The sequence below is a fragment of the Mustela erminea genome, chromosome 12 (genome assembly GCF_009829155.1).
Source record: "Mustela erminea isolate mMusErm1 chromosome 12, mMusErm1.Pri, whole genome shotgun sequence".
Lineage (NCBI taxonomy): Eukaryota > Metazoa > Chordata > Mammalia > Carnivora > Mustelidae > Mustela > Mustela erminea.
The window spans coordinates 67,098,612-67,107,348 of NC_045625.1; the positions used below are offsets into that span (position 1 = coordinate 67,098,612).

Genomic DNA, 8,737 nt, shown 5'->3' on the forward strand with positions numbered 1-8,737 from the left:
AAAAGGTGGACCAAAGTGGGGGTGAAGGGAGTAAAGGTACAGATTTCTCACTATAAAATAAATAAGTCCTGGTAATATACAGCATGATGTATAGTTAATAATACTGTACTGCATATTTGAAAGTTGCTAAGAGAGTAGATCTTTAAGTTCTCACCACAGGAAAAAAAATTTTGTAACTAGGTGTGATGAGGGAGGTTAACAAGACCTTCCCGTGATGATCATTTCATAATATATGCAAATAGTGAATCATGTTGTACAGCTGAAACTAATCTAAAGTTCAATGTCACAGGCCCCTGGCTGGGTTGTGAGTTCAAGCCCCATGTTGAGTGTTGAGATTATTTAAAAAAACAACAAAAACAAACAAACAAAAAAAACTTTAAAGTTCTATGTCAATTACACCTCAATTTAAAAAAAAAAATCATTGGAGGAAAAAATAAAACTGTTTCATGCTTCTATCCCCACAGAGTTGAGAACTGTCCTGTAAATTGATACAGGTGTCATACAGTAGAGGGTGACACGGGCTCCAGGTGGCCCCAGGTTCTGGGTAACGGTGTGAGAGTCAATCGGTTTGGACTCAGTGTAAGGAATGACCAGAGGTAGAAGAAGCTGACCATGGAAGAATGAGTTCTTCGTGTCTTCAAGGAGGCGGGCTGAGAGGAAATCGGAGCACATAGATGCTCCCTAAAGTCACTCCAAACCCAGGGCTTTTCTGCCTCTTCGGGGACCCTGGGAGAGGTGAGTGCACAGAGGTAGCTCAGGAGACTCAGAGGGCAGACGGGGGGGGATGGTCTGCAGCTGCGGATGCTCCTGGCCAGAGGGGTCAGGGCCTGGAGGTCGGTGGTACTGGAGCTGGACTTCTCTGTTTGCCTTTGCTTGGCCTGGGGTGGGCTCTTCTGAGGACCCCCGCCGCCTGCTGGCTGTGGCCGTGACGCTGTTTGACAACAGTTGCACTAGCTGCTGCACTGGGTCTGCCCCAAGGCCTCCCAAGGGGGGTGTGGTGGTGACAGCCACCCGCAGGGCCCTTGACTTTCAGGCCACCCTGGCTCTGCTCTCGCAGGAGGGCCGGCCACCTCTCCTCCCACATCGCCGTCTCTGCTGTGGTGTGAGGTGGACGTGAACTTTTGCAAGTGGGAAGGGCCAGGCCCCAGAGCCGTCACCTGGGGCCGTTAGGAGGTACCTCCAGAGCTTGGTTGTGGGACCTTGTGCGCTGGTTGCTGCTAATTTCAGATTTGGGGGAAAGAAACCCAAAATCACATATGAGATCATCCAGTTGCCCCAGGGCTCAGGAGGCCCCAAAGAACCTAGGGGTTCAAGTGCTAAGATTCCATGGGCCTTCGTCCTCACGCCTATTTCCCTACAGCATCAGTCCTTTTATATCTTCCCCCTCTTGACTAAATAAACAATCATTCCTCTTCCCCAGCCTCATCCTTGCTGGGCCCAACCGCCTCCTTGGGTTCATGGGCAGAAGGCTCTGGTCCTTGTGCAGGTAGAGCCCCACAGCAGACTTTGCAGTGAGGCCAAGGTTGCCAGATTCAGCCAACAGAAAGATCTCACGCACAATTAAACTTGAATTTCAGAGAAACAGCAGTGTGATATTTGGGACATACTTGCACCAAGACCTTCTTTATTGTTTATCGGGAATTCCAATTTAACCCGGTGACCTGGGGTATCCCGGGGTATCCCTGCCCCCTGGGGTTGGCGCAGTGGTGTTGGCAAATGTCAGGGCCTCCCTGCCGCCTCCCACATCCCCCCAAAACAACTAGGGGGATCCACTTCTTTCGCTGAGTGCCACACTACCTCACGTTGCTTTAAAAACTGCTCTTCAGGGTTTGATGTGCCTTTGCTCAGCGCTGTGACGAGCCCTCCCCCGGGATCTCCGGCAAGCTTCTGTGTTTCTCTGAGGGAAGCTGCTTACCCACGAGGCTGAAGGATCAGCCGCCTTTGTGCCAGGGCACCTGCTTTGGGAGGGCTGCCCAGCTAGCTGGTCTGGGCTTTCCAGTCAAACACCCGTTTTCCACTGAGGGGCTTGCTCTTGTCCTGTCATCTGACCGAGGTGGAATATTCTAGTCCGAAGGAGGGCCTCCTGTATCATGAACCGCAAGGACTCAGGTCGGTGCCCCATCCTTGCGCCCCCCAGGAAGTGTGTTGGCTTCTGGCAAACGTTCTCATGTCCTGTCAGCGCCTGTCCCGCCTATGAAGTGTCTCCAGGAGAGGCCTTCGTTAAGGCACCAGAGCAGAGGAGGCCAACCGCCTCGCTTTAAAGAAGCCAGAAAGTAACATTTTCTCGAACCAAATGTGTTGTGCCCATCCAGACAGAAAAGCTGTTAGAAATATTAAAATGGCAGCTTCTTAAAATTCTGCCTGATCAGGCTTTCAAGCTACCTGAATGGGAGACAGAACATGGGGCGGTCGTCCGGAGTGCTGGTCGCCTCACAGGGCTGTTTTAAGGCTTGTGAGCCGTGGCTTAGGAGTGGTTGTCTCACATAAGAGCAGCCTGAGTGTGTGTGCGTGTCTGTTTAGTGTAAGTGCAACGAGCCTGTGCATCCTCTGAGGGGGCAGTCGGCCAGCCTGTCTCCTGTCACAGAGTGTTTCTTCAAAGTGCTAAACACACATACAATCCATATTGTGTTTTAAGGAGACAGTGGTTCAAAGGCTTTGCTAGACTATTTTTAACATCGAAGTCTGGAAGGAAAATGATGTCATGATGCTGGGAAAAGGGTCCAGATATTCCAATAGACCACAGCTGAAGAATTCTGGGTTTTATTTGTGTCTCACAGATTTGGGATCATTCAAAGAAGGTGTCTTAAACCCCACATTCCTAAAAGCTTTGCAGCTTGAGCTGTGCCTGGAGCAGCTTTCCCTCCTGCAGTTTGTCAAACAGACACGGGCCTGGGTGGGAATGGGGGAGTTGGTGGGAAGGCACGAGGGGAGAGGTCTTCTCCTGACAGCAGACGGATTCGCATTCCGGGGGAGCAGAAGGCCAACAGCCATGTTAAGGTGAGGAGAAAACCATAATAACAACAAAAAGATGATCCTATTAGGTTTTCCTACCTCTACTGTGTGATCTTGGACAAGTTGCTGAACCTCTCTGATTCTCAGTTATCTCTTTTATAACGTATGGCAATTCGGACCTCAGAAGATTTTTGTGGGTATTGATAAGTTAATGAATGAGAGCAGCTGTTTTAGCACATGGTACGTCCTAGGTTAAACAAGCATTAATTCTTGTCTCTGCTCTCCTTTGACTTTGTTTCATCAGCATGTTTTTGGGCCCCCCACTGTTTACGAGGGAATACGTGTTACAAAGATCTCTCCAAATTACTCTGGCCTACCATCTTTAAGGTAGGAGAAATAAAGTCATGGGATGGGGGAAGGAGAAAGAATATGTCTATGTGTCCTGTTCCCTTTGGGAGTGGGGGTTCACCTGTCTTCGGGAAATAGGGGTTTTATTTGCAGATGAGTGCGGTCCTGACATTGTCCATGCAATGGCCGGGGACTTCAGGGGCTGCGTTTCTCCCATGGGGATGGAAATTGTCTGATAGAGGAAGGTTGCCTCTCTTGGCCAGCACTCCCAGAGCCACCTGGGGCTGCTTTGGTATTTCAGTGTGAGACAACAGGCTTTCAGGAAGGCTCAGACTGTTGATGGGCTTCTCAGTGAGAACTGTATTCTTTATCATTTATTTCGCTTTTGCCCTATTGCCTGGGTTTCTTCTTTGTCTGTATGGGGCGGAGGGAACTAGAGATAGTTGATTATTGCTCTGGGGGACACACAGCCAACTCCCAGGCAGAACGGAGCAAAGCAGGTCCTAAGAGGGAGAGTCGAGACCTTGCTTTCAGAACCCGGCGTGGAAGGTCATGCCTGCTCATTCCTCTCTGGGAGAGAACGTTGGTCAGCTTTGGGTGGGGTATGTAGGAATCTCTTGACTATTGTGCAAAACCTGGAAACTGACCTAGCTTCCTCCTCTTCTACTTAGTGCTCATATAGTCCTTTTATCTCACTGACTTCTTTTTTATGGAAGAAAGAGCCTCACAAATGACCCATCTGGTGGTCATGGTACAGGGGTCAGTTGGTCAGTTATCCTGACGGGAAAGGTCCCCTCCTGGAAGGCTGAGGCTCTTGCCTACTGTTGCTGTTGGCTGACCTGCCTGCTTCATCTGCTGACCAGACTCTAGTGTTGGGTCAGTGGCCTAAAGGATGAGAGGGCGAGCCCCACAGAATGACGGCCCAGCAGGCTGGGGAGACCTGGCGAGATGGGGCAGAGGGCGCTCCGGAGGTGGGCAGCTGTCTTTCTAGAGCAAATAATGTTTTTAAGTCCAGACCTACAGAATGAACTTCAGCCTCTGAAGCCAGAACAGAACATTCTGAGTGGCAGGAACAGGATATGCAGAAGGCCAGAGACAGGCACAGAGGTTGGGAGAAACTGCGGGTTTCAGCGCACCGTGTGGAAGGAGGGAATGAGAAAGCTGGAGAGGGCAGTAGGGGTTAGGCTGTACGGGGCCTTCACTCAGACAACTCTGCTTGCTGGGCTGAAGATGGCCTCCTTGTCAGCACCTGCCCATAGAAGCTCTTGCTGAGGCTTGGGATAGAGATGGGGGCCTAGAGGCACGTGGCATATGGGCTGGCCACCTCCTCTGGACCTTCTTCCCACCTGAGCACCCACAGGTTCCACCTGTAACAATACCAGCACCTTCCCTGCTTCACCAGATGGCCTTCTCTTTCTTCTGCCTTGACTTTGCCACCAATATGTCGGGCTATAAGTTCTGAAAAATTAATGTCCCGGGAGCCTCACTGAACCAGGAATTCTCAGGGCTTGGTGGATACATACCCCACCTTCCTGGCTACCATGGGTACGATAACTGGGCTGTTTGACCCTGGCTTTCAGAGTTTCCCTTATGGGATTAAACCCCATTTGTCCAAACTTGAACATGAAGATATGATCGGAACTCAAAGTTCAACATCCTGGTGCCCACCCCCCAACTTCACCCCTCCTTTTTTTTTTTTTTTTTAAATGACCAGGGTGCTGAGTACCTTCCAAAATTTGATTCCTGATCGAGAATTATGTTAGTAAATTAGTGGCTTGGTTGCCAAAGAACAGCCAAAATCATAGTGCTGTAAAAAAATATAAGAATTTTTTTCTCTTACTGGTGTGAGCAGTACAGGAGAGATGGTGGTGCTGGGAGTTCAAGGACGAAAGATCCCTCTCTTCTCTCGTTGGCTGGTAGATTAGTCAGGAGAGGTGAGGTTATGCTGCAGTGACAAACAAAACCCACATCTTAGTTCCTTAAAAGGATAGTTTTATTTCCCTGTTATGCTCCCTATCCACTGAGGGTCAGCAAAGGGGTGTTGTCCTTATCTGGGACTCAGACTGATTAACAGCCACTACTGGAACATTTCTGGTGGTCACAGCAGTAGCCTCATATCAGTGAGTGACATGCTCACACACAACTCAACGGGCAGAAATTCTCCAACAGGTGTGCCGGGACAGAGGTGAGGACTAAACAGTGGCAAGCAGTGTGAAGGATGGCCACATGCTGCCATTCACAGCGGGCTTCCAACCTCTGGGTCTTAGATGGCTGCTCTATCTCCTATCATGGAGGAGATAGAGTCAGCAGAAAGGGGACAAGAGAGGTACAGGGCCTGCCTCTTCCCTTTCAGGTCATGATCCAGACAGTGGTCATCTGATTGGTCCAGACGTGGTCACAAGGCCAAGTGAGATGCAGGGGAAGCTGGGAATTGTAGTTCTTTTTTTTTTTTTTCTTCTAAGATTTTATTTATTTATTTGACAGAGAGAGAGACAGTGAGAGAGGGAACACAAGCAGGGGGAGTGGGAGAGGGAGAAGCAGGCTTCCCACCCAAGCAGGAAGCCTGATGCTGGGTTTGATCCCAGGACCCCTGGGATCATAACCTGAGTCGAAGACAGATCTTTAACGACTGAGCCACCCAGACACCCCTGGGAATTGTAGTTCTTATGTGAGTGGCCAGGTGGCCAGATAAAACTTGTGGAAACATTGGAGACTTGATTCAGGGACATCACCAGGAGGTCACTTTGGCAAAAATTCCTAGTACTTTCAGTTAGTGCTAAAGTATCTGAGAAAGATGTGACGGAGGCATTTAGGATCGTTTGTTTTCTAACACAACTTACTCATTCAGTTTCTGGCCCTAGAATCTAACCCTCCATGGGTAGAGATCATCTTTATGGTCTATTTTTTAAAGATTTTTTTTTATTCATTTATTTGACAGACAGATCACAAGCAGGCAGAGAGGCAGGAGAGGGTGGGGGGGGGTGGGAAGCAGGCTCCCTGCTGAGCAGAGAGCCCGATGCTGGTCTCAATCCCAGGACCCTGAGATCACAACTTGAGCCGAAGGCAGAGGCTTAACCCAGTGAGCCACCCAGGCGCCCTTTATAGTCTAGTTTTAAAAAGACTCAGTAAATAGGAAGGCTCCATGAATACTTGTCACAAATACTAGAAGAATTGCTCCAGGATCTAGTTCTGAATTGAATGGCCACGATATGGCTATTTCTTTATTACTAGTGAGTGTTAACCCTCATGGACGGCCACAGCTGTCCATCATATTTGAAATAGGGAGAGATCTTGTGATCTTTCAAAAAGAAGTCTATCTGGATTCGATGGGTATTCTCTAGAGCAAAGCCTGGAATTTTTTTTTTTTAAGATTTTATTTATTTATTTGACAGACAGAGATCACAAGTAGGCAGAGAGGCAGGTAGAGAAAGAGGAGGAAGCAGGCTCCCTGCTGAGCAGAGAGCCCGATGCGGAGCTCGATCCCAGGACTCTGGGATCATGACCTGAGCCGAAGGCAGAGGCCTCAACCCATTGAGCCACCCAGGCTCCCCCAAAGCCTGGAATTTTTACCTAAAGTTCCCCTCCCCACCCCCTCCCTCCACCATGGAGAAGCCCTGGGAGCACACTCCAGTCTCCAGCCCTGGCTGAGCTTTCAGCTGAAAGCCAGCACCAAGGACCTACTCCAGGAGGTTGCTATGTCCATGGAAAGGCCTTCATGTGACGCAGCCCCAGCTGACATCTGAATGCAATGGCATGAGAGTCCCCGTAAGAACCTGTAGCTGAGGTCCATAAACACACTGGACTATGGGAGATAATGTTGTTGTCTCAAGTCAGGTTCTGTGCTGGTTTGTTGTGCAGCAGCGGTTGACTGGAACACGAGGGATTTGTACCGACATCCTTTACAGGGACTTTCTAAGCTCTCCTAAATGCTCTAAGTACAAAGACAAACCGTCCCATGAAAGTAAGTCAAGAGCCTTGGTCGAGTACACCAAGGACTAACCACATGGCATTCAAGGGTGCAGTGAGGTGACACACAGCCTCTTGGCACAGAGAGAGAATGCTGATGACGTGGGAAATTCCCAAAGGCAGAAAGTGCACTTGTGAGGAAAGAGGCACTCTTCTAAGGATAGGGACGTCTCTCTACTGCCAGTGGTGAGGTGCCAAGGGAGACAGTGTTATCCAAAGATGAGAAGAGGTGATTAGGGACAACCTGGAGTTGACCTTCAGGAAAGCTGATGACTCCAGGACCCTCCAGTCTGCGCATGTGTAGGTGGTGGACCAGTTCTCCTTGGTCTTTTTGCTGGAGGGGTGGAAAGAGGAAGGGTGAATAAGAGACACACGATGGCGGCAGCAGGCATTCCCAGCCACTACTCAGCAACCTCTTTTCTTTCAGCCATGCTGGCAGAACTCTTGTTTCCTGGGGACATGTGTGTATGTGTCCCAATGCAGTGGCCTCAACCAAAAAGCTATACTTTCCATCTCCCTTGCAGTGAGTAATGTCCATACAACACAGTTCTGGCCAAAGAGGCACCATTGAGCTTGTTGGCTGAACCTTCTGGAAAGTCTGTCAGTGGGTGCAGATTCACAGGGCATGTGTTCTTTGCCCTTGGCCCACCCCCTCCTGTAGGTCTGGGGCGGAGCTTATGAACTTGGAGTTTGCACGCACTCCTGCCCGTATGGATCTGCCCGCCCAGAGACCTAGCTTGCGGAACCACCGCTGGGACACCCTAAGAAATGGGGTGGAAATTCGCACGGGAGTGGTTTTGGATTCCTTCTAGCCCCAGAGCAGCCGGGGGGATGTCCGGGGGGGAAGGGGTGACAGGAGTCGTGACCAGAAGCTTGGAGGGAACCGGACTCCTCCGATGTCACCATTGGGATAAACAACGTGAGCCTTTTGTTCTTCAGAAAAGGTGGGCACGTGACCAGATAAGGGTGCGCTCCCCGGGGCACGTCCCCACGTGTTCCCCATGCCGGGGCCGGGCCCCATCGCCGCCAGCCCGTCCTCACCTGGCTGCGGTCGGCCGTCCCGCCTGCGGGAGGGCTTCTGCGTGGCAGGCGTGTTGGATCCATCATGACTTGGTTGTTACCATACACGGTGTTTATTTTTCTTCATAAAAAGATGCAAGCTGTGTGCCTCCAAATGCTGGAAGCTCAGAATATTCCATTTGTTTGTGGAGACACAGACTGGATGGCACAATTTCAATCAAACTATGAAATGCAGCCTGGCATGCCTGGAGAGAGAGAGAGAGAAAGAATAACACTGCGTGCTCTTCTTTCCGAGAAGCCTGAGAGCTGCACACTCGGTTAACCCGTCAGTGCCCGGAGGGGGTCCTGGCGGACGTATGCGGGTGACCAGGGAGCTGTGGCCAGAATGCCGGCGCCTCTCGCTGCAGACAGGCGAGCCCGCGTGGCACGCGCTGTGCCCCCACAGTTTTAC

The 8,737-nt window shown here is 50.4% G+C and overlaps 1 long non-coding RNA gene across 1 annotated transcript; it reads right to left on the reverse strand.

Annotated features, from left to right (window-relative positions):
* Positions 1–402: 402 nt before the first annotated feature.
* LOC116570994 lies at positions 403–7,269 on the reverse strand. Its single transcript, XR_004277637.1, has 3 exons — positions 6,982–7,269; positions 5,141–5,245; positions 403–4,758 (listed from the first exon to the last, which is right to left on the reverse strand). It is a non-coding gene; the product is annotated as an uncharacterized LOC116570994 (long non-coding RNA).
* Positions 7,270–8,737: the final 1,468 nt, after the last annotated feature.